The sequence below is a fragment of the Ranitomeya variabilis genome, chromosome 2 (assembly GCF_051348905.1).
Source record: "Ranitomeya variabilis isolate aRanVar5 chromosome 2, aRanVar5.hap1, whole genome shotgun sequence".
In the NCBI taxonomy this organism is placed as follows: Eukaryota; Metazoa; Chordata; class Amphibia; order Anura; family Dendrobatidae; genus Ranitomeya; species Ranitomeya variabilis.
Genome location: NC_135233.1, coordinates 299,638,511 through 299,664,956, shown reverse-complemented (window position 1 = coordinate 299,664,956; position 26,446 = coordinate 299,638,511). Strand labels below are relative to the sequence as shown.

The window sequence follows — 26,446 nt, the reverse complement described above, 5'->3', positions numbered from 1 at the left end:
GGGAGGCTAGAAGCTGGCACCACTCGATCGGCTCAGCTACATAGCAGCGATCATCAGATCGCTGCTATGTAGCTGAATTGCAGGCTTGCTATGAGCGCCGACCACAGGGTGGCGCTCACAACAGGCCTGCATCAGTAACCATAGAGGTCTCAAGGACCTCTATGGTTACCATCCTGATGCATCGCTGACCCCGATCATGTGACGGGGGTCGGCAATGCGCTCATTTCCGTCCGCAAGCGGTATTTAAATGCCGCTGTCAGCGTTTGACAGCGGCATTTAACAGGTTAATAGTGGTGGGTGAATGGCGATTTCACCTGCACATATTGCGTGCACATGTCAGCTGTACAAAACAGCTGACATGTCGCGACTTTGATATGGGCTCACCGCTGGAGCCCACATCAAAGGGGGAGACACGACATGCGCAGTACTAGTACGGTGCATGTCGTAAAGGGGTTAAACCTGACGGGCACACCTGTGAAGTGAAAACCATTTCTGGTGACTACCTCTTGAAGCTCATCAAGAGAATGCCAAGAGTGTGCAAAGCAGTCATCAAAGCAAAAGGTGGCTACATTGAAGAACCTAGAATATAAACATAATTTCAGTTGTTTCACACTTTTTTTGTTAAGTACTGTATATACTCGAGTATCAGCCGGCCTGAGTATAAGCCGACCCCCTAATTTTGCCACAAAAACTGGGAAAACTTAATGACTCGAGTATTAGCCCAGGGTGGAAAATGCAGCAGCTAACTGTAAATTTCAAAAATAAAAATAGGTACCAATAAAAGTAAAATTAATTGAGATATCAGTCGGTTAAGTGTTTTTGAATATCCATATTAAATCAGGAGCCCCATATAATGCTCCATACAGTTCATGATGGCCCCATAAGATTTTTCATATTAAAATATGCCCCATATAATGCTGCACAAAGGTTAATAATGGCCCCATAAGATGCTCCATAGACACATTTGCCCCATACAGTACTGCATAAAGGTTAATAAGGGTCCCATAAGATGCTCCATAGAGACATTTGCCCAATATAATGCTGCACAAACGTTGACTATGGCCCCATAAGATGCTCCATAAAAATATTTGCCCCATATAATGCTCCACAAATGGTGATTATGCCCCCATAAGATGCTCCATAGACACATTTGCCCCATATGCTGTTGCTGCGATAAAAAAAAAAAAAAGACATACTCACCTCTCGTCGCTCAGTCCCCCGGCACTTGCAATATTCAGCTGTCCGCATTCCAGCGCCGCTGTGTCTTCCGCGTCCTCTGCACTAATGTTCAGGCAGAGGGCGCACACTAACCACGTCATCACGCCCTCTGACCTGAGCGTCACTGCAGAGGACACGGAAGACGGAGCAGCACCCGGAACGAGGAAAGGTGAATATCGCGCAGTGCAGCCCCTTCCCATTATACTCACCTGCTCCTGGCGCACTCCCTGCATCTCCAGTCTCCGGGCGCTGACAGCTTCTTCCAGCATTGAGCGGTCACTGTTTCCGCTCATTACAGTAATGAATATGTGGCTCCACCCCTATGGGAGTGGAGTCGGGTCCATATTCATTACTGTAATGAGCGGTACCACTTGACCGCTCAACGCTGGAAGAAGCTGTCAGCGCCCGGAGACCGGAGATGCAGGGACCGCGCCAGGAGCAGGTGAGTATGTCACAGCCGCCGCTCCCCCTCCCCCGCTGACCCCCCCAGGGACAATGACTCGAGTATAAGCCGAGAGGGGCACTTTCAGTCTAAAAAAAGGGCTGAAAATCTCGGCTTATACTCGAGTATATATGGTATATAATTCCACATGTGTTAATTAATAGTTTTGATGTCTTATATATCTTATATATATACACTGTATGGCCACCGCCTTTCAGGGCTTATTATCAGCATTCTTTAATGCTGTATATAAGCCCCTGATCCGACCTGTAAGAGAAGAAAAAATAACTTTTATTATACTCGCCTGCGGGGCGGTCTGGTCCGATGGGCGTCACTCTTCTTGGTCCGGCACCTCCCATCTTCTGATCTTCATCCTCCTGCTTGCTACATATGGATGACGCATCCCTGCGTCATCCACACAGGCTCCCCAGAATTGCGCTCCTGCACAGGCGTACTTATCTGCCCTGTTGAGGGCAGAGCAAAGTACTGCAGTGCGCAAGCACCGGGAAAGGTCAGAGAGGCCCGGCGCCTGCGCACTGAAGTACTTTGCTCTGCCCTCAATAGGGCAGATAAGCACGCCTGTGCAGCAGCGCGATTCAGGGGAGCCTGTGTGGATGACGCAGGGAAGCGTCATCCACATGAAGCAAGCAGGAGGACGGGGATCGTAAGAAGATGGGAGGCATCGGACCGGACCGCTCCACAGGTGAGTATACTAAAAATTATTTTTCTTCTCTTACAGGTCGGTTCGGGGGCTTATATACAGACATTATAGAATGCAGTATATCAGTCCTGAAAGGGGGTGGCCGTAACTTGTATCAGCCAATCTTGGTGACAGGTTCACTTTAATTACATTTTGAACTGAGGAAAGGGTAACATGAAAACACTTTTATATCTCCTTATAGCCTTCTACTGCTTTGTGAGCCTCCACCATTTTCATTTTCAGAGTGCTAGGCAGCTGCTTAGAAGAACACATGGCTGCAGTTTTTTGACACAAGGTTAGAGGAGGCTGGATTTTTATAAAGCTGGGAAATTTGCATCTCCTGGCCTTTCCTAAAGATGATAGTGAACAAGCCATAATCCTAAGAGGCTAATTACGGTCTGAAGCCTTGGTCAAAGTTATCTGAGCAAACAGATCTCAAAGAGTGCCCCAACTTTTGCATTGACCCATTTTCCTATTTGCAATTTTTAAAATGTAAAAAATAACAATATATTTTTTCGGCATAAAATACAAAGGAAATGTGTCATCTTTAACTTTAGGCCATCTTCAATTTGCTTAACTGTTTACAATACCAGTCGTTTTGACCAGTGGTGCCCAAACGTTTACATGCCACTGTATGTTTATCTTATACAAAGGAAAAAAGGAGTGATTCAAATGCTTATTTTTTATTTTTTTTTAATATTAAAAAATCTTTTTTTTTTTAAAGAGTCATTTTCATTTTTATTTCTTAAATTGATAATACACATGGAAATATGCAACTTTGTAATATATCTTATCAGAGAAATCTGCTTCTTTCTCTGCCAGGATTGATCAGTCATTATCAAAATTCTCAATTCTATGGATAAAATCTGTAGTCAGTGAAGACAGACTATCCCATTACTGAGATAAGTGATGGCAGATACAAACTTAATGCTGAACGGAGAGCACTGCATTAATGTGAACATAGCCGAAAGTGTCCAGTTTCAGTCTTCATCAAAAATTGAAGCATTTTTGGACGAGATAATTGGTGCATCTCAATCCCACCTCAGCAGCCTTGGTTGGTATTGGTCTTCTCCAGGGCAGGAGTGCAAACGATATGATCTGAAGATCATATTGTCAGGTTGTGCCACATCCAAGACTTGCAATACAACTGAAAATGGTTGTCTCCTCTACGACATTCCTGAATAGAACCTTAGCCGATTTTTAAGAAGAGGGGCTCATACTTCCTTTTTGAGTACTCAAGAAAAGACAAAACATCCACACCTGTATCTCATTGTAGTGTATGTTACTTCATGGAAATAGTTGAGCAAGGATGGCCATCTCTCCACCTATTCTTCTCCCTTCTGTAGTGTTCAAGCAAGGTCTGGGTCACATCATGCCATTGCGGGCCTCATGCATGCACCCTTGACGTAGAGTTTCCAGCAATAGTTATGATGCGTAAACAAGGCTTGGTACTTTTACTCATCTTCATTAGTTTAATAACCTGCACCCAAACCTCGGGAACCGTTTCCTGGGAATGTCTGCACTCAGCGTAAGATGTGCGGGTGCGGCTCTGTTTACACAGAATTTGAAAGGGCCTGAAGCTGACGTGGAGCGTAATTAAGGGCCCATTAGAGGATTTCTCTAAGTTGTTTACAGACACTGACAACAGTTTCCAATTGAAAGCGTTTCATTACACCGACGACGTATCATTTGTTTTCCTGAGCTGTTGTTCTTTTGTCAGTGGGCGTTCTCTTGCACACCTCAATGAAAATACAGCATATGCTTCCCGCTTGGCTTCTAATTACCTCCACAAATGTGACTGAGGCTTTATGAAGCAAAACAGGTTTGAATCTAACATCGCTCATTGTGTTTAATCACCTAAATGTTTGAACATTTGCAATTGCCAGTCATTACAAGATGTCAGGGTAATTTTATTTGAAATAATTAATAATGAATGGCGCAATGTATGAAAATAAATTAAAAAGTTCTCCAACTAACTACTTTTATTAAATGTTAATCAGGCAAGCTTGGGGTGTGACAAGTTTCCATGGACCCCATAACAAAATTTCGATGGAAGCCTTATTGCATTAGGTCACAAAATGTTGATGATTACTTTAATCTCCCCTCTTTCGAGAGCTCATTGACTAGATCATAGTGTATGGGTGCCCGTTTAATGCCCAGTTCCGCAACAATTGTATGTTGACAGAACATTCATTAGTATGAGCGTTCCATCCCCATACATCCAGCATATTGCTGCTAGCACATTCCCTGCTTTCACCGAGTGATGTGCTTCCAATAATAATGAATTACTGGCCCAGATGAAATCTCCAATCAGCCCGGATGAATGGTCCAATCGGCCAACGGACCAGATTTTTTGTTCGTTCTTTGGCTGATCACTGCCATGTTTACACAGGCTAGATCTTTAGCTAGTGTACCTATGAACACTCCTCTGCCAATTAACGACGTGTAAAATGATGCACACCAACCTGCTTAGCTATTGAACCCAATAACAACTTCTACAATGCCGGTTATGCCCATGCAGACTTGTCATAAGAATCACGTCAAAGTTGGAGCATTTATGCTTAAATTAGATCCATCACCAAATTTCACAAAACATACTGTAGAGCCTACATTTTTTTTATAATTTAAATTAAAGGCTGTGAAAGTTTCATCAGATATAATAATGTAGACCATTAAAGATTCATTCAGATGTACATGTAACACGATCCATTCACACATACATATGAGGTTGTCAAGTTCAGTTCAGGATCATGTTCCATGGACATCTGAATGAGGCTTTATACTGTGGATTCTGGTGGCAGATACACTTTACTAATTAAGGATTCTGGCACACATGGGATAAGATTGTTTTCTGGTCTAAAATGAGAAGTCTGAAGTCACTTGTAACTGCAGACTTGTGATTCCTCCCAGTGCATGCACTGTACGGTGCGAGGATTTGCCATTGTCGGGCCCGGGATATGTATAATCCTGGGCAGAACCCGTCTATTGGGTGTGGCTTTTCTCAATTCAGGTGTATTGAGCGAGGCCAAGCCTACTAGACAGGTTCATTTGGGAGAATGCATATCACATACTTGACCTCCGGGTCCCGAGGCAGAGAACGGCCAATCTTCACAGTGCATGCATTCGGAGGACTCACAAGTCTGCAGTTACACAGAGTGACTGCACTGGGAGGATTCACAAGTCTGCAGTTACACAGAGTGACTGCAAATGTTTCATTTTTAACCATACAACCACACACACGGGTGGTATGCGGCCGATCGGGGCCGGGTGTCAGCTGATTCTCACAGCTGACACCCGGCACTAAGTGCAAGGAGCAGTCATGGACCGCTCCTGTCCCTTTAATCCCTGCGTGCTTCTCTCAGAACAACGCGATGTGATCACGTTGTCCTGAGGTTCTCCTTTCCAACCCCGGCTCCAAGATGGCCACGGGGGCCTTTCCAGGTACTGCAGGCAAGCCTCCTTCACTGCCTGTCACATTGCTAATCTGTTATAGTGCAGTGCAAAGTGTCAGATCATCAATCTGGCTTTATATAGTGATGTCCCATCCTGGGACAATGTAAAAAAATATATATTAGCACGTGTAAAAATACTTTTTTACAAATTTCTAAATAAAGAAAGAACATTTTTTTTTCTAATAAATACATTTCTTTATGTAAATAAAAAAAACAATAAAAGTACACATATTTAGTATCGCAGCGTCCTCAACAACCTACTAGTTAACTCCTTTAGTGAACTCCATAAAAAAACACAAAAAACAACGCTTTATCATCATACCGCCGAACAAAAAGTGGAATAACACGCGATCAAAAAGGCAGATATAATTAAACATGGTGCCGCTGAAAATGTAATCTTATCCCACAAAAAACTAGCTGCAATACAATGTTGTCAGTGAAAAAATAAAAAAGTTATAGCTCTCAGAATAAAGCGATGCAAAAATAATTATTTTTTATATAAAATAGTTTTTATTGTATAAAAGCGCCAAAAATAAAAAAAATTATATAAATGAGGTATCGATGTAATTGTACTAAAGAATAAAACTGCTTTATCAATTTTACCACATGCGGAACGGTATAAACGCCCCGCTCCAAAAGAAATTCATGAGGTGCTGGTTTTTGTTCATTCTGCCTCCCAAAAATCGTAATACAAAGCGATTGTCAGGACTCTGAACATTTTTATTACCTTTTTTTTTGGTGGGGGTATGATTTAAATGTCCGGCGTCCCTCTACCCCGACACGCCCCCTGAGGAAGTGTTACGAAACGCGCGTCGGGGTACAGGAACGGTGACACGGACATCATACCCTATGTAAGTGACTACTCTTTTTTTGCCCGCTTTCCTTCAAATGCAGTGTGCATTGTAACATATATAAGGAAGTAATAAGCATTGTTTGATATACATGCTGGATGGCAGTAATACAAATGCAAGCTTGTTACAGAGGCACCCTTTGTGTGCAATAGCTATTAGCATATGGGCATATTTATGTTAGGCTGCCATCTTTGAGGAGACATATGTTTCTCTATTAAAGGCAGTGGTGGTTAATATATATATATATATCGTGAGTTGGCTTACATAGGAGTTTTAAATTGATGTTATGTGTATATAACCGCTCCATCTCACATTTGGAGGTTATTACTGTTAAAATTATGAATTAATATATAGTATAATTAATAAACATTATAATATTGAATTATTGGAATTGTGTCTTTTCAGTCTTTATTGCATTTTATATGGCAATTTTAGACTTATTTTGGATTTGAGTGCAGTCTTTACACAATTTAACAATAGGGCCTTTTTCTTCAGGTGATTAAATTGTACATTTTCTGTTTATGACAGATGGTCCGGTAATTATTCCAAATTATGGATATGAAGGCCAGAGAAACAGCCTGGCTAACAAAAGCATCTAATATTTTTAAAGTAAATTCCTCTGGTGTTTGGAATGACACCACGATTGCCCATAAGGACTGGATTAAACAGTATAAAAATATGCTGTTACGAAAAACCAAGTTGTGGTGGACAAAAGTGTCACTTCAAAATTACTGTGAACGTAAGATTATCCCTAGGGGACTAAGAATACAACTATTTCCCACTTTTGATTTGGAAAATGAGTTATTGACAAAAAGATGGATTGAAGCAGCGGACGTGTGTGCTTTCACTTTCATTCAAATTATCATAGAACACAATGAGATATGTCTCAAAAAACTTGATGAGGAAATTAACACCATAATGTCTAATATTCAAAAAGAAATGCAAGTAGAAACTTTGGATCTTTATCTGAGGGACATTGAAAAGGATTTAGAGAAATGTGAGGCCAATATTAGTGATGGGAAGAAAAGGAAATTTACCCGTGATGTCTCTGATTATGAAATGAACAAAGTATATAGATGGCAAAACCCAAGTAAAACAGGGAAAAATGTGTCCACCAGGAGTGAATCCATACACTCTCTAACATCTTCGGTGGAAAGTCGAGGATCACATAGTGACATGGAAGGGTCTTCCGCCTCAGGTCCGGTAACACGGTATGGGAATAAGAAAAAGACCTACCAGCAGTCTAAACATCTTAGGAAAGAACGTAATTTTGAACAAGATAGAAGTAAGGTAATCAACCTATCCTCTCATGTCCTTACTTCTACACAATTGGAGGTCTTAGAAAAGGGTCTAACTTTCTCTCCTTCGAATTCTATAGATCCGTTTTTAGCGGTCAAAGATATCCATTTACTTGCACGAAAAATTATTTTGAAAAAACTACACTATAAAAATGCGTCTGAAACCTCATGTGAAACTATGGAAGAACAAGAAGCCTTAGAGGCTTTAGAATCACTGGTAAGTGAGAATGAGAGTGTGGCAGAACGAAAAGGCTTTCCCTTGAAATTGTGTGGCAAACCTAAAAAATTTCCGTCACTAAACCTATGTCCAGCGGTGGACTTTTTTACTAAAGTGGTATCGGCAGATATTGAAAAATTAGCTGAGCAGAAGAATAAAAATTCTAATCTTACAAGAGAACAACAAAAGGCTTTAAAGGAAATGCAAACATGGTCTGATGTGGTCTTTAAGGCCGCTGACAAAGGGGGAAATCTAGTTATATGGCCTACGGTACTTTATGAGGAACAAGCTGATAAATTACTCAACGACATATCCTGTTACCGTAGATTACCATCAAACCCCCTTTCAGCTTATCAGTCAGAGTTAATCCAAATTCTTGATGATGCCTATGTTAAAGGTATTATTCCAAAACAATTGTTGGAATCTGTTCAAAAGTTGGTACCGAAACTTCCCACGTTCTATTTGATCCCTAAAGTTCATAAGAATTTGGAAAATCCCCCGGGACGACCTATTGTAGCCGGCAATGAGGGTCTATGTGAAATTATATGCAATACCCTAGAATATTTTCTCAAGCCACTGGTGACCAGCCTGCCTTCGTATATCAGGGACACCACATCTGCCTTGCAAAGACTAGACAATTTATGTCTGACCGAAGAAATGGTAATGGTCACGGCAGATGTGGAGTCCCTGTATACTTCAATTAGACATAGTGATGGCCTGGCGGCCACAGAGTGGTTTTTGAGAACGAGTAATCTGGAATCTGATCTTGTTGATCTGTTGTTGGTCCTGTTGAAATTTATTCTTACCCATAATTGTTTTATTTTTAACAAGCGGGTTTATTTGCAGAAACAGGGGACCGCCATGGGTGCTTCCTGTGCCCCGTCCTATGCTAATTTATTTTTGGGGGCATGGGAAAGAGATATTTTCATCAGCAATCCCATCCACGGCATCGACAATGTGCATCATTGGATGCGTTACATTGACGATGTGTGGTTTGTGTGGGAGGGGCCTATATGTCAATTGGAAGCACTCATGGCGGTCTTGAATAACAACGATCTCAATATCAGATTAACTTTTAAAACTGGCCGCAACTTGGATTTTTTGGATTTGCAGATTAACGCGTCGGTAAATGGCAATATATCCACTGAAGTGTTTAGAAAGGCGACTGCGACAAACACCTTGTTGCATGCCACATCTTCCCATCCATCGTCGGTAATTAGAGGAATACCAATGGGACAATTTCTGAGAGTTAAACGCATATGCTCGGATGAGCATTCTTTTGAGAGACAAGCAAAAGAATTAAATATGCGATTCAAAAACAGGGGATATAGCCATGCTAGCATCAAAAAGGGTTACCACAACGCAAAACATAAATCAAGAAACGAATTGCTGTATAAAAATAACTATAACAATGAAAATAGTGATGAAGTATCTTTGTGTCCACGTCTTATTGCAACTTATAACAACAAATGGCCTGAGTTTTGCCAAATAGTCCGTAGACATTGGCAAATTTTATTAACAGATCCCATTCTCAAAAAATGTCTGCCTCCCTCACCCCTTATTACGGCTAGGAGATCTAAAAATTTAAAAGATATGTTAGTCCATAGCCATTATGAACCTATGAAAAAAGAAACTTGGTTGGACACCATAGGTTTTTATCCATGTGGGCACTGTAAAGCGTGTGATAACATGGTCAAAAGTAAGACCTTTGTGGATGCAAGAGGCGACAGGACATATACAATTAGGCATCTTATTTCCTGTGCCACAAAAGGTGTGGTTTACTGCGCTCAGTGCCCTTGTGGCAAAATTTATATTGGATTGACCACCAGAGAATTGCGTATTCGCACTAGGGAACACGTTAGGGACATTGATAAGAGTAAAAATGTGGAGGACCCGTCCCTATTAAAAACTATACCCAGACATTTTCATAAGTATCATTGTAGTGACTCCAGTTTATTGAAAGTTAAAGGCATTGATGTAGTCAAATTGGGGTCTAGAGGGGGCAACATGGCCAAAAGTTTAGCAAAGCTTGAAAGTAAGTGGATCTACAGACTTGGGAGTATAGCCCCCATAGGACTTAATGAGAATTTTGGTTTTTCAGCATTCTTAGAATAGTCCTTAGAGAGACGTCGTGGTTAGTGTATTGTTTTTTAGGGGTATTGGGATGTTTTTTATTGGATTTTAATTGATTTTAACTGTTATTGTTTTCATATTATAGATTTCTACTGATGTGATATACTTGTGGACTATATATTATTATCCTTTTCCATCTGGGATCTACACAGAAAATATGGCATCATTATGAGAAGAATAATTGAAGATACAAAAATAATAAAAATAATAATAATATTGCACTTTTTAGGGCACATTGTATAATTATTTATAGATTACATTGAATTTATAGGTATTTTTTTCACTTTTATGGATATAAGTTCTGTTTTGGGAATTTAATTTTAGATTGGATAGTAACAATTTATATTTATCACTTGTTCATGTTATAAATATATTAGCACTAATTGATTGGCAGTACAATTTTTTGTATTGCCGATTAGAACTGATGGTGTACAAAGAATTAATTTGTAAATATATGAATTATAATGGATTTTTCTTGTAGTATATGAATGTGGAATTATATTTATTTACACTTGATGCACTTTACTTATTTATGTTTATTTATTTATTGTATTGTAAATTATTGTGTCTTCAACTAGGTATTTTTAATGGGGTTTTTTTATTATATAGTGATGAATAGTCATAGATGTTGTATTATGATGTGTTTATTTATAATATGTTAAAATTATTAATTGCTATAGGGTAATACATGTTATTTAATTATAATTGCCACCTTTTCTATAATGCCGTGCTTATGTTTTTGATCCTGGAATGTGCGCTGCTGCGTCTGTTTCTCCTCGCACAGACTTCTTTGTTTCCGGCATACAGAACCTGCCGACATGCTGAGCGCTCATCATTGAGCGCCTGCCTGTTTGCGGTTCATAGTCCGGAACCAGTGAAGTCATTTCCTGTGCGCGGTGAACGGCATCAGCGCCGGCGGTATTCCGGAATCATGCAGCTGTTCGGCTCATTTATTATGGATTATTTGATTGGTGGGGGTATGATTTAAATGTCCGGCGTCCCTCTACCCCGACACGCCCCCTGAGGAAGTGTTACGAAACGCGCGTCGGGGTACAGGAACGGTGACACGGACATCATACCCTATGTAAGTGACTACTCTTTTTTTGCCCGCTTTCCTTCAAATGCAGTGTGCATTGTAACATATATAAGGAAGTAATAAGCATTGTTTGATATACATGCTGGATGGCAGTAATACAAATGCAAGCTTGTTACAGAGGCACCCTTTGTGTGCAATAGCTATTAGCATATGGGCATATTTATGTTAGGCTGCCATCTTTGAGGAGACATATGTTTCTCTATTAAAGGCAGTGGTGGTTAATATATATATATATATATCGTGAGTTGGCTTACATAGGAGTTTTAAATTGATGTTATGTGTATATAACCGCTCCATCTCACATTTGGAGGTTATTACTGTTAAAATTATGAATTAATATATAGTATAATTAATAAACATTATAATATTGAATTATTGGAATTGTGTCTTTTCAGTCTTTATTGCATTTTATATGGCAATTTTAGACTTATTTTGGATTTGAGTGCAGTCTTTACACAATTTAACAATAGGGCCTTTTTCTTCAGGTGATTAAATTGTACATTTTCTGTTTATGACAGATGGTCCGGTAATTATTCCAAATTATGGATATGAAGGCCAGAGAAACAGCCTGGCTAACAAAAGCATCTAATATTTTTAAAGTAAATTCCTCTGGTGTTTGGAATGACACCACGATTGCCCATAAGGACTGGATTAAACAGTATAAAAATATGCTGTTACGAAAAATCAAGTTGTGGTGGACAAAAGTGTCACTTCAAAATTACTGTGAACGTAAGATTATCCCTAGGGGACTAAGAATACAACTATTTCCCACTTTTGATTTGGAAAATGAGTTATTGACAAAAAGATGGATTGAAGCAGCGGACGTGTGTGCTTTCACTTTCATTCAAATTATCATAGAACACAATGAGATATGTCTCAAAAAACTTGATGAGGAAATTAACACCATAATGTCTAATATTCAAAAAGAAATGCAAGTAGAAACTTTGGATCTTTATCTGAGGGACATTGAAAAGGATTTAGAGAAATGTGAGGCCAATATTAGTGATGGGAAGAAAAGGAAATTTACCCGTGATGTCTCTGATTATGAAATGAACAAAGTATATAGATGGCAAAACCCAAGTAAAACAGGGAAAAATGTGTCCACCAGGAGTGAATCCATACACTCTCTAACATCTTCGGTGGAAAGTCGAGGATCACATAGTGACATGGAAGGGTCTTCCGCCTCAGGTCCGGTAACACGGTATGGGAATAAGAAAAAGACCTACCAGCAGTCTAAACATCTTAGGAAAGAACGTAATTTTGAACAAGATAGAAGTAAGGTAATCAACCTATCCTCTCATGTCCTTACTTCTACACAATTGGAGGTCTTAGAAAAGGGTCTAACTTTCTCTCCTTCGAATTCTATAGATCCGTTTTTAGCGGTCAAAGATATCCATTTACTTGCACGAAAAATTATTTTGAAAAAACTACACTATAAAAATGCGTCTGAAACCTCATGTGAAACTATGGAAGAACAAGAAGCCTTAGAGGCTTTAGAATCACTGGTAAGTGAGAATGAGAGTGTGGCAGAACGAAAAGGCTTTCCCTTGAAATTGTGTGGCAAACCTAAAAAATTTCCGTCACTAAACCTATGTCCAGCGGTGGACTTTTTTACTAAAGTGGTATCGGCAGATATTGAAAAATTAGCTGAGCAGAAGAATAAAAATTCTAATCTTACAAGAGAACAACAAAAGGCTTTAAAGGAAATGCAAACATGGTCTGATGTGGTCTTTAAGGCCGCTGACAAAGGGGGAAATCTAGTTATATGGCCTACGGTACTTTATGAGGAACAAGCTGATAAATTACTCAACGACATATCCTGTTACCGTAGATTACCATCAAACCCCCTTTCAGCTTATCAGTCAGAGTTAATCCAAATTCTTGATGATGCCTATGTTAAAGGTATTATTCCAAAACAATTGTTGGAATCTGTTCAAAAGTTGGTACCGAAACTTCCCACGTTCTATTTGATCCCTAAAGTTCATAAGAATTTGGAAAATCCCCCGGGACGACCTATTGTAGCCGGCAATGAGGGTCTATGTGAAATTATATGCAATACCCTAGAATATTTTCTCAAGCCACTGGTGACCAGCCTGCCTTCGTATATCAGGGACACCACATCTGCCTTGCAAAGACTAGACAATTTATGTCTGACCGAAGAAATGGTAATGGTCACGGCAGATGTGGAGTCCCTGTATACTTCAATTAGACATAGTGATGGCCTGGCGGCCACAGAGTGGTTTTTGAGAACGAGTAATCTGGAATCTGATCTTGTTGATCTGTTGTTGGTCCTGTTGAAATTTATTCTTACCCATAATTGTTTTATTTTTAACAAGCGGGTTTATTTGCAGAAACAGGGGACCGCCATGGGTGCTTCCTGTGCCCCGTCCTATGCTAATTTATTTTTGGGGGCTTGGGAAAGAGATATTTTCATCAGCAATCCCATCCACGGCATCGACAATGTGCATCATTGGATGCGTTACATTGACGATGTGTGGTTTGTGTGGGAGGGGCCTATATGTCAATTGGAAGCACTCATGGCGGTCTTGAATAACAACGATCTCAATATCAGATTAACTTTTAAAACTGGCCGCAACTTGGATTTTTTGGATTTGCAGATTAACGCGTCGGTAAATGGCAATATATCCACTGAAGTGTTTAGAAAGGCGACTGCGACAAACACCTTGTTGCATGCCACATCTTCCCATCCATCGTCGGTAATTAGAGGAATACCAATGGGACAATTTCTGAGAGTTAAACGCATATGCTCGGATGAGCATTCTTTTGAGAGACAAGCAAAAGAATTAAATATGCGATTCAAAAACAGGGGATATAGCCATGCTAGCATCAAAAAGGGTTACCACAACGCAAAACATAAATCAAGAAACGAATTGCTGTATAAAAATAACTATAACAATGAAAATAGTGATGAAGTATCTTTGTGTCCACGTCTTATTGCAACTTATAACAACAAATGGCCTGAGTTTTGCCAAATAGTCCGTAGACATTGGCAAATTTTATTAACAGATCCCATTCTCAAAAAATGTCTGCCTCCCTCACCCCTTATTACGGCTAGGAGATCTAAAAATTTAAAAGATATGTTAGTCCATAGCCATTATGAACCTATGAAAAAAGAAACTTGGTTGGACACCATAGGTTTTTATCCATGTGGGCACTGTAAAGCGTGTGATAACATGGTCAAAAGTAAGACCTTTGTGGATGCAAGAGGCGACAGGACATATACAATTAGGCATCTTATTTCCTGTGCCACAAAAGGTGTGGTTTACTGCGCTCAGTGCCCTTGTGGCAAAATTTATATTGGATTGACCACCAGAGAATTGCGTATTCGCACTAGGGAACACGTTAGGGACATTGATAAGAGTAAAAATGTGGAGGACCCGTCCCTATTAAAAACTATACCCAGACATTTTCATAAGTATCATTGTAGTGACTCCAGTTTATTGAAAGTTAAAGGCATTGATGTAGTCAAATTGGGGTCTAGAGGGGGCAACATGGCCAAAAGTTTAGCAAAGCTTGAAAGTAAGTGGATCTACAGACTTGGGAGTATAGCCCCCATAGGACTTAATGAGAATTTTGGTTTTTCAGCATTCTTAGAATAGTCCTTAGAGAGACGTCGTGGTTAGTGTATTGTTTTTTAGGGGTATTGGGATGTTTTTTATTGGATTTTAATTGATTTTAACTGTTATTGTTTTCATATTATAGATTTCTACTGATGTGATATACTTGTGGACTATATATTATTATCCTTTTCCATCTGGGATCTACACAGAAAATATGGCATCATTATGAGAAGAATAATTGAAGATACAAAAATAATAAAAATAATAATAATATTGCACTTTTTAGGGCACATTGTATAATTATTTATAGATTACATTGAATTTATAGGTATTTTTTTCACTTTTATGGATATAAGTTCTGTTTTGGGAATTTAATTTTAGATTGGATAGTAACAATTTATATTTATCACTTGTTCATGTTATAAATATATTAGCACTAATTGATTGGCAGTACAATTTTTTGTATTGCCGATTAGAACTGATGGTGTACAAAGAATTAATTTGTAAATATATGAATTATAATGGATTTTTCTTGTAGTATATGAATGTGGAATTATATTTATTTACACTTGATGCACTTTACTTATTTATGTTTATTTATTTATTGTATTGTAAATTATTGTGTCTTCAACTAGGTATTTTTAATGGGGTTTTTTTATTATATAGTGATGAATAGTCATAGATGTTGTATTATGATGTGTTTATTTATAATATGTTAAAATTATTAATTGCTATAGGGTAATACATGTTATTTAATTATAATTGCCACCTTTTCTATAATGCCGTGCTTATGTTTTTGATCCTGGAATGTGCGCTGCTGCGTCTGTTTCTCCTCGCACAGACTTCTTTGTTTCCGGCATACAGAACCTGCCGACATGCTGAGCGCTCATCATTGAGCGCCTGCCTGTTTGCGGTTCATAGTCCGGAACCAGTGAAGTCATTTCCTGTGCGCGGTGAACGGCATCAGCGCCGGCGGTATTCCGGAATCATGCAGCTGTTCGGCTCATTTATTATGGATTATTTGATTGGTGGGGGTATGATTTAAATGTCCGGCGTCCCTCTACCCCGACACGCCCCCTGAGGAAGTGTTACGAAACGCGCGTCGGGGTACAGGAACGGTGACACGGACATCATACCCTATGTAAGTGACTACTCTTTTTTTGCCCGCTTTCCTTCAAATGCAGTGTGCATTGTAACATATATAAGGAAGTAATAAGCATTGTTTGATATACATGCTGGATGGCAGTAATACAAATGCAAGCTTGTTACAGAGGCACCCTTTGTGTGCAATAGCTATTAGCATATGGGCATATTTATGTTAGGCTGCCATCTTTGAGGAGACATATGTTTCTCTATTAAAGGCAGTGGTGGTTAATATATATATATATATATCGTGAGTTGGCTTACATAGGAGTTTTAAATTGATGTTATGTGTATATAACCGCTCCATCTCACATTTGGAGGTTATTACTGTTAAAATTATGAATTAATATATAGTATAATTAATAAACATTATAATATTGAATTATTGGAATTGTGTCTTTTCAGTCTTTATTGCATTTTATATGGCAATTTTAGACTTATTTTGGATTTGAGTGCAGTCTTTACACAATTTAACAATAGGGCCTTTTTCTTCAGGTGATTAAATTTTACTTTTTTTTGTGCATTACTGCCCTTTTCCAAGATGGCATCTTTGGTCTCATGTGCACTGTGTCTTCCTGCTATAAAACTCCACCCCAGCCTTCAGTCTGTGCTAGAGTATTCTGCCTTGCATCCAGCTCCTGACTCTGGTGACTCCCTGGCTATATACCTGCTCCTGTGAACCTGTGTGGTGATCCTGCTACTTTGCTCTGAGTTCCTGCTGCATACACCATTTTCCAGTAATCCTCCTTCATCTGCTGCTCGTGTTTACTTCCATCTGCATTTGCTGGACATGTAAGCTGTTGCTGCTCTGCTTAAACCTGAGATTATCACCAAGGCCTTCCTGGTTGAGATAAGACATTGCTTGAACTGCCTTATAAGCATATCTATCTGTGTTTGGACTCAAACAAGGACTTATTCATGTCAAGTATCCTCAAGAATAACTGTGCTTCATAGACTTTCTGTGTGATTGCATTTTCCTCTGAAGTTCCCTATAGACTGCTAAGCTGCGTTTAATATTTACACCAAGTGTTGTGGACTTGAGTTTCTCTCTGCACCTGTTTGAATCACTGTGTGATAATATAGACTTTACCACTTATAAGACTGTGTCCTGTAGTTGTCTTGTTCCACGCAAAGAGTCTCCTGAGTTATCCCCTATAATTATTACAGCGATCAAAAAATGTCATGTGCCAGAAAATGGTGCCAATAAAAACGACAACTCGTCCAGCAAAAAACAAGATCTCACATGACTCTGCAGGCCAAAATATGGAAAAATTATAGCTCTCAAAATGTGGTAATGCAAAAACTATTTTTTTGCAATAAAAAGCGTCTTTTGGCATGTGACACCTGCCAAATATAAAAACCCGCTATAAATAGTAAATCAAACTCCCCTTTATCACCCCCTTTGTTAGGGAAAAATAATAAAATAAAAAAATGTATTTATTTCCATTTTCCCATTAGAGTTAGGGTTAGGGCTAAAGTTAGGTTTAGGGTTGGGGCTAAAGCTAGGGTTGGGGCTACAGTTAGGGTTAGGGTTGAGGCTAAAGTTGGGGTTAAAGTTTGGATTAGGGTTAGGGTTAGGATTACGTTTACGGTTGGGATTAGGGTTAGGGGTGTGTTGGGGTTAGGGATGGAGTTAGAATTGGGGGGTTTCCACTGTTTAGGCAAATCAGAGGCTCTCCAAACGCGGCATGGCATCCACTCTAAATTCCAGCCAATTCTGTGTTGAAGAAGTCAAACGGTGCTCCTCCCCTTCCAAGCCCATACTGTGGTTTACCCCCACATATGGGATATCAGCGTACTCAGGACAAATTGGACAACTTTTGGGGTCCAATTTCTCCTGTTACTCTTGTGAAAATACAAAATTGGGGGCTAAAAAATCATTTTTTGTGGGAAAAAAATTATTTTTGATTTTTACGGCTCTGCTTTATAAACTTTAGTGAAACACTTGGGGGTTTAAATTTCTCACAACACATCTAGATAAGTTCCTTGGGGGGTCTAGTTTCCAAAATGACATCTCTTGTGGGGGGTTTCTACTGTTTAAGCACATCAGTGGCTCTGCAAACGCAACATGACGCCCACAGACCATTCCATCAAAGTCTGCATTCCAAAACGTCACTACTTCCCTTCCGAGCCCCGACGTGTGCCCAAACAGTATTTTTCTCCAACATATGGTGTATTAACGTACTCAGGACAAATTGGACAACAACTTTTGGGGTCCAATTTCTCCTGTTACCCTTGTGAAAATACAAAATTGGAGCTAAAAAATCATTTTTGTGGAAAAAAATATTATTTTTTATTTTCACGGCTCTGCGTTATAAACTTTAGCGAAACACTTGGGGGTTCAAAGTTCTCACAACACCTCTAGATAAGATTCTTGGGGTGTCTAGTTTCCAATATGGGGTCACTTGTGGGGGTTTCTACTGTTTAGGTACATCAGGGGCTCTGCAAATGCAACGTGACGCCCACAGACCTAAAGTCTGCATTCCAAAACGGCGCTCCTTCCCTTCCGAGCTCTGCATGCGCCCAGACAGTGGTTCCCAGCCACATATAAGGTATCAGCGTACTCAGAACAAATTGCACAACAACTTTTGGGGTCCAATTTCTCTGGATTCCCTTGGGAAAAAGTGCGGGCTAAAAATCTTTTTTGTGGAAAAAAAATGATTTTTTATTTTCACGGCTCTACATTATAAACTTTAGTGAAACAATTGGGGGTTCAAAGTGCTCACCACACATCTAGATAAGTTCCTAGTGTGGTCTAGTTTCCAAAATGGGGTCAATTGTGGGGGGTTTCCACTGTTTTGGCACATCAGGGGCTCTCCAAACGTGACATGGCGTCTCATCTCAATTCCAGCCAATTCTGCATTGAAAAAGCCAAATGGTGCTCCTTCCTTTCCAAGCTCTGCCATGCGCCCAAACAGTGGTTTAATCCCACATATGGGGTATCAGCATACTCAGAACAAATTGCACAACAACTTTTGGTGTCCAATTTCTTCTGTTACCCTTGGGAAAATATAAAATTGGGGCCGCAAAGATAATTTTTGTGAAAAAAATATGATTTTTAATTCTTACGGCTCTACATTATAAACTTCTGTGAAACACTTGGGGTTCAAAGTGCTCACCACACATCTAGATAAGTTCCTTAGGGGGTCTACTTTCCAAAATGGTGTCAGTTGTGGGGGGTTTCCAGTGTTTAGGCACGTCAGGGGCTCTCCAAACACGACATGTCATCCGATCTCAATTCCAGCCAATTTTGCATTGAAAAGTCAAACGACGCTCCTTCCCTTCCGAGAGCTCTGCCATGCCCCCAAACAGTGGTTTACACCCACATATGGGGTATCAGCATATTCAGGATAAATTGCACAACAACTTTTGTTGTCCAATTTCTCCTGTTACCCTTGGTAAAATAAAACAAATTGGATCTGAAGTAAATTTTTTGTGAAAAAAAGTTAAATGTTCATTTTTTTTTAAACATTCCAAAAATTCCCGTGAAGCACCTGAAGGGTTAATAAACTTCTTGAATGTGGTTTTGAGCACCTTGAGGGGTGCAGTTTTTAGAATGGTGTCACACTTGGGTATTTTCTATCATATAGACCCCTCAAAGTTTCTTCAAATGTGATGTAGTCCCTAAAAAAAAAAATGATGTTGTAAAAATGAGAAATCGCTGGTCAACTTTTAACCCTTATAACTCCCTAACAAAAAAAAGTTCCAAAATTGTACTGATGTAAAGAAATGTGGGATATGTTACTTATTAAGTATTTTGTGTGACATATCTGTGTGATTTAAGGGCATGAAAATTCAAAGTTGGAAAATTGCGAAATTTTCGCCAAATTTCCATTTTTTTCACAAAAAACGCAAGTCATATCAAAGGAATTTTACCACTATCATGAAGTACAATATGTCACGAGAAAAACATGTAAAAATCATTGGGATCCGTTGTAGAGTTCCAGAGTTATAACCTCATAAAGGACAGTAAAACTTGGCCCGGTCATTAACATGCAAACCACCCTTGGGGGTAAAGGGGTTAACCCATGAACACTGTATAGAAGTGTGATGTTTCAGTCTTAGTGACCTTCATCAGACATAAACATGTACAAAAAAGGAATCAAAACATGAATAATAAGCAATGAGGCAGCAAAAGAGTACACATGACTATCGTCACTGGGAGAAACGTGTCGGATTCCTTAATTAGTGGATTTAAGGGGATAGGATCCTATCCATGCACCTACAAATCTTAGGAGGGCTGCATTAATTACGTAGGCAGATACACTTTAGCTACATCAGTAACAAAAGAGGTTATGTGAGATTATGAAAAATAGGTAGCCAATTTTTCTAGAAACAGCCCCACTCTTGTCTATGGGCGGTTTATGAAATTGCATCTCAGCCTACTTTGAGTAAACAGAGCTAATCAGTAATTCTACACAAGTGCACGGACATGAGCGGTGCTGTTCACGGGAAAAAATCTGCCTTCATTTCTAAACTGATAACCTCATTTAGTTACTTAAAGGGGTTGTCCATTACTGGATATCTCCTTCCTAACAGCTAAAGAGCACCACAAAAAATCTAAAAAATATATACTTCCCTCCTAGACCGATGCAAATCTTCCGATGTCGCCTCTGTGTCAACCTGCAGTCACATATCTTTATGGCCACTGATCAGTTGCAACTTTCACTATTTCATCATCGCATGAGGGAGGTAAGTATATGTTTTTTATTTCATGTGGAATACTTTAGATGTTAAGAAGGGTCTTTTCAGTACTGGACAACCTCTTTAAATCAATTTTGTTAGAAGCAATTATATGTAGCATGATGGTGAGTATGACGGATTTGGGCATCCCTACTAACAGTGACAACTCAGGAAGATGATCACTGAAGGTCTGACTAATACAGTTTTCTTCTGGTCTTGAGAAAGGCTATGGCAAAACATAGCCAAGCTTGGATGCTTTTCTTTGTAAAACAAAAAGCCCTTTTTGCCATCTTACCACATAGGCCAGACACATGTAGAAAATGGGAGATTGTTGTCACATCCAGTAGACAACTAGTACTTGTCAGAAATTCCTGCAGCACCTTTAATGTTGCTGTAGGCCTCCACACAGCCTCCCAGACCAATTTTCTTCTTGTCCTTTCAAGAATTTTTGAGTGATGTCCAGTTCTAAGTAATATCATTTCTGATTCTTCTTGGTATTTTTTTTACCTGACACAAACCTGGCATTTAACAGGGGTGTGTAGATTTTTAATATCCTCTGTGCATATATAAACATATATAGTTTAGACTTCCCTACCATTCTGTTCAATGACGATAGTTCTTTGTCCATCCTCTGGAAGAGAACAGTCAAGTGAGGGTTGGTTTAGACTTCCACAGTACTCCTCATGCCTCTGCTGCGACCATCTTGCAGAGGAGTTCAGAGTAATGATCTCAGAAAATGGGGCGGTAGTCAACAAAACAGAGGAAATTGGGTAGTGACTATATTTTAGAAATGTATAGTCAGTGTCACATTTAATATGGGGGGGTGCTTTAAATATTCCCATGGCTGTTCTGAATGTTGCCTCTGAAACAATGATGCAAGAGTTGAGAAGATATAATATTGATCTTGCAAAAAAAAAACTCTGTAGCTTGATGGGAATAATTTCCACCACGAACATCCTTGACACGATGTTCAGATTGTTTTTAAACATTATTTAATTCAAACATATTAACTTGCCAAACACTCTGGGAACATGTTAATGATGAGCACTTAGCTGGGAGTGGATCGTCAGATCAGCCTCTGCGCATTACATCTGGTTTTCTAGATAACACTTCAATTAGATGGATGCCATTAATAAGTTCATTTGATTTATGCTATTTTTATACTGTCACTAGTTTATGAAGCTGGTAAACTGCTCCTTATTCCCATAACACATTTCTCATATAGAACATTCATATTCAAGCAGAATTTTCTTTAGTTCATTCCATATTTGCCTTTTGCTCAGTGTCATTTATGAAGCTTATAGTTAGTCTCTTAACCTATTATATTACTTTTTTGGCACCTATAATTTTAACCTAGCCAGGAAATGAAGGCATTCTCAATAGAAATGGAAACAGTATGTTGTCCTGAGTGATGCACTCCACAATGCTAGGCTAAAACTTAAAAGGCAGGGAAGTAGCTATAATAGGTGCAGGGGTGGCAATCACACCCAGGCCCTGGAGCCTAGGGACCCCAAAACGTCCTTTGGTTCATTTGAAAAGACAATAACTATTAAATACTTGCAATAATTAGGGCCCCCAGTGAAGCTTTGCATTGGGGCCCACAAGATTCAGGTTACATCACTGTCAAAATGGTTATGTTGCTGTTTAGGAATCAACCATATTATGGCTCCATGCAACCTCCAGATTGACGCAATCATTGTCACCATACATGTTGCACTGATTAAAAGGGCTCATATTAATAAAATCATATGGTTGATTAAAAAAAGACAAATTGGAACTATTGGTAAGGAGCAGAGAGGTCTCATATGTAATGACTACAATGTGCAAACCCTTATTATTAAAATAAATACTTTATCAATCAATAATTAAAAAATGGACTAAGCACGTAATCAGACACACAAACGAATTGTAATACAGGTGTTTGGATGCAATGAACAGAGATCACGAAGCAGGAAACAGTCACGGACTGATATAATTCTTTAATTTTCAGTAGAAAGAATAGCAATAAGTTTAGAATAACAAAGAAAGTCTTTTTCACAAAAGGTGGTGCGCCCAGTCATGGGAGTCGTCACGTAAGTTCTCCGTAAAGCTCTGGCCCATGGTCACTGGGTTTTCCCACTAGGCAGCAAGTCTCTTCCTGAGGTAGTCTATCAAAGCCTGTTGAGCTTCCCAAGCACAAACTGACCTCCTCCCAACCTGAGACCCCCGATCTCAGCCAACAGCGGTACCGTGGATGAAAACTGTAAGTGACAGCCCTGTTCACTCGTTCTGTTTCTCTGCAATCACCAGTGGGCCTGTTGTGAATTCTGCTCTTGGGTTCCCTCCGGTGGTTGTTGATAGTAATGCAGTTGTCCCTGGGTTGCAATCCTGGGCAGGTGTCCCTGCTGATTGCAGCTCTGACTGGGATATTTAGATGTGCAGGATTCATTAGCACTTGCCAGTTGTCCATTGTTCTTGGAGGTTTTGCATCTCTGTCTGGTTCCTCCTGCCCTGCTGCCAATTCAGCAAAGATAAGTGTCTGGTTTTTGTTTCTACAGCACACATGCTGTGTGCTTTACAATTCAGTGCTATTCATGTTTTTTTCTTGTCCAGCTTAGACTGTGTTTGGATATTTTCAGTCAAGTTGGATTCTCAGGAGAAGCAGATATACATTCCATGTCTTTAGTTAGATGTGGAATTTTTGTATTATCTGCTGTGGATATTTTTGGGGTTTTAATACTGACCGCTTAGCATTCTGTCCTATCCTTTCCTATTTAGCTAGCGTGGCCTCTTTTGCTAAATCCTGATTTCTGCCTGCTTGTGTCTTTTCCTCTAATACTCACAGTCAATATTTGTGGGGGGCTGCCTATCCTTTGGGGTTCTGCTCTGAGGCAAGATAGAATTCCCATTTCCATCTATAGGGGTATTTAGTCCTCCGGCTGTGTCGAGGTGTCTAGGATGTGTTAGGTACACCCCACGGCTACTTCTAGTTGCGGTGTCAGTTTAGGGTTTGCGGTCAGTACAGGTTCCACCTACTCCTGAGAAAGTCCCATGCGGCTCCAAGGTCACCAGATCATAACATGGGCCTCACCTGTTGAAGTCACATCATAGATCTTCTCAGCTTGACCGTTGACGGAAGTCTCTTATGCTCTGGGCGGAGAGGACTAGGCCTCGGCTCTTGACAGGTGACGTCAGGCCTTGGAGGCTTGACCATAGCTGGGTGCAGATCCTGGCTCTGATCAGTGTAGGCGATACTTGGAGGTCTTCTGTGGAGAATCCGGACCCTGCAAGGTGTGTGGCGCAGGCCTTTCATGCTGGTCTCAGCGGGATCTCTGGAGAACGTGTGCTCTGCTCTCTTCCTTGGTGCCAAATCTCCTCATGGTTTGGTGCACAGGTCATTTATATGTCCTCCCTGGGGGTCATCTGATTCAGTCCAGCACACGAGGTCACTCCCCCTGCAAATCTTCCAGCACAATTTGGTTCTGCTTGATTTTGGCTGGCCAGTAAATAGTCTCTCCTCATTAATGGCACATCCTGCAAGAGTAGTGCAGAGATATCTCAGCTTCTTATTACAGAATAACACTAAAAACATATATAGATAATGTGGATCATCCTGAAAAAAAAAGCTCACTCACCCTATTGGATACCCATTTACTGAGACTCTTCCTATCAGTGGAGTTTGGCACCCTAGACAGAAGATAGCAGCGATCCAGCTCCTCAACGGCTGTCCCTTGAATACCCTAGTGAACTCTAATCTATATACAATTTTATTTTCACAATAAAAATAATCATAGATGACTGACACTATTGTGTGGCAGGAACAGATGTGCCCCAAAGTGTACCCAACACAATAATTTTTTTATGAAAATGTGTGTGGTATTCATCCAGGGGGTCACTACACAGTCTGGAAATTAGATTAAGTAATAAAGTATTTTATTTATTTTATTTAATAGTAGGGCATTGCTTTTGTTAGCCATTGATATTAGAAATTTCTCACGCTGCGAGCCGTGACATCAGTAAGGTTTTCGCAGTTCATTGGCTTTGAACTGCAATAAGCTTACTGACGTCAACGCTCGTCACTGCAGCTGGATTCACATGCTACTCTCAGCGTGTTCCGGCTGCCATGCTGAGTGGTCACATTACTGATGTCCCCGCTCAGCAATGCATCCGAATGTAGCAGAGTTGGGAATCGTCGTGGGACATGGGATGGATTTAATGTGGACCCCTTTGGATTATTTTATTTTTTAAAGGTAATACATGGGTGAAAGAGGGTTATTGTCAGGGAATGCTTTTTACAATTAAAGGACTTGAGTGTGTGTTTATTGCTTTTGACTACAAGGTTAGTAATGGGGGTGTCTGATAGACAATTCTCCATTACTAAGCCCTGGGCTTGATGTCAGTGGACATTACACATCCGACATCAACCCAAAAACCTAAATCTAATGGATATGCCATTTCTGGGGTGGCTCAGGGCTGGTGTTATTAGTCTGGGAGGGGGCCAATATCCTTTATATTTTTAATAGTAGATGAATCCATGAGGAAAAACAATTCTACCTTTCATTATTTCCAAAATACGTACAAGCATCTATATGTGAGATATATGACTCCCGTCACGTTTCACATCTGACCTACAAAGAGACCTGATTAGCCTTAATCTGCCCCTTTATGTACCACCTCAGGTACATATAGGAAATATTGAGAAGCTACACTGTAGAGTGATTTTTTTTTAGGACTAGGGAGGTTTCTAAAAATTTACAAATAGCTAACAGAAGGAGGGACTTACAAAGGAAAATACCATTTTATTAAGTCATACACTATATTCTAATGTTTATTTCATTTAAATGTACTTTAGATTTATGTAAAACTGAATAACAATAACATAATAATGATAATAATAACAATAACATAATAATAATACTTTCAGCAACACAATATATAATTAATGTAGAAAACGTGTGTTGCGTGAAACTCACTTGATTTATAGATTATTATGATTGTTACTTTTTATATTTTTATATTACACAAAAAAAAAGCATGAACAAGGAACAATACTTACCTTGTTCCACCATTTGTTTGCAGTAGTTTTGATGTCTTCTTTTGGGGGTCCTTTGAAGACAATCCATTTGTATTATTATGTCTGCAAACAAGTTTTACTAACCTCATATATTTGGAAGGAGATATAACCTACCATTAAAACCCCCTCAGGAGTACATGATAAGGACACAGCTTTGAGAAAACGGGTGAATGATAATTCTATTGTTGGTTTCACAAATGATGTTCTCTCTCCAATTCCCATTTGATTTTACATGAGAATGCCGTCATGGCTTAATAGTATCATTGAACACAGTGACAGTTCTGAGCAAACATTACCATGTGTTACCATAATGGGCTCTTCAGTTGCTAAGGTAATATAGGCAGCGGGTCCAAAGTCTCCACAAGTGCTCCTGATAAATGCAACTAATAAAGCTGTTGTTAGCATTTACAGTCATCATACCTGTGGCAGGATGTAAACACTTCACATGTTATCAAGGGTACAGCAACGAAGCACCACGGGCCTTGTTTTCTGATTTTGCTCTCCTGTAAAAGGGTACAGAGTTCGAGGCCATATGCTTTGGGAGGAAAGTACGTTGCGGAGATCGTGCATACACATTGT

General features: G+C 39.6%; 1 long non-coding RNA gene across 1 annotated transcript in view; it reads right to left on the bottom strand.

Moving 5' to 3' along the window:
• The window catches only part of LOC143805623 (uncharacterized), a 143,490-nt gene extending 117,330 nt beyond the window's left edge, over positions 1 to 26,160 (bottom strand). Inside the window, exons 1-2 of the long non-coding RNA XR_013221290.1 lie at positions 25,982 to 26,160; positions 25,850 to 25,899 (exon numbers count right to left, since the gene is read on the bottom strand). This is a non-coding gene — a long non-coding RNA (uncharacterized LOC143805623). The remainder of the gene's footprint in view (positions 1 to 25,849; positions 25,900 to 25,981) is intronic.
• Between the last annotated feature and the right edge of the window lie 286 nt (positions 26,161 to 26,446).